Source organism: Chaetura pelagica, unplaced genomic scaffold (assembly GCF_000747805.2).
Source record: "Chaetura pelagica isolate M959 unplaced genomic scaffold, ChaPel_1.0 scaffold47, whole genome shotgun sequence".
NCBI classification, from domain to species: Eukaryota; Metazoa; Chordata; class Aves; order Apodiformes; family Apodidae; genus Chaetura; species Chaetura pelagica.
In genome coordinates this window covers 868298-868684 of record NW_009954140.1, presented here as the reverse complement: position 1 = coordinate 868684, position 387 = coordinate 868298, and the positions used below count along the sequence as shown (strand labels likewise).

Here is a 387-nt window from a genome sequence, read left to right as displayed (position 1 = left end):
GGGTGCGCGCCAGCCGGTCCCCCCGGCCCGATGGGTGCCTGTGCTCCCTGTAGATGTCCGGCGGTGGGAGGTCCCTGTGGGGCGGGAGTGGAGCCCCGATGTGATTCCCCACCAGTGCCTGCTCCCCAAAATCCCCTGCCTGGGAGGTCTTCACCAGGGGGTGGGGGAAACCAGGGTGGGCTTCATCCCTGGCACAACCACCCCGAAACTTCAGGAGGTGGTGGTGGTGGTGGTGGGGGACGTACTCGTTCACCCCTCACCACTTCTCCTCCCTGGGCAGCCGGGAGTCCATGGGGATGGGCTGGGGCAAGGACAGGCCCAACGGAGCCCCCTTGACAGTGCAGGCTCTTCCCAGCCTCTCAGGGGGGGCCGGGCCAGAGGAGGGGG

At 68.7% G+C, this 387-nt stretch overlaps 1 protein-coding gene across 1 annotated transcript in view; it reads right to left on the bottom strand.

Annotated features, from left to right (window-relative positions):
- The window catches only part of GRIN2C (glutamate receptor, ionotropic, N-methyl D-aspartate 2C), a 9816-nt gene that overhangs the window by 653 nt on the left and 8776 nt on the right, over positions 1-387 (bottom strand). The gene's annotated exons all lie outside the window — the stretch shown is intronic.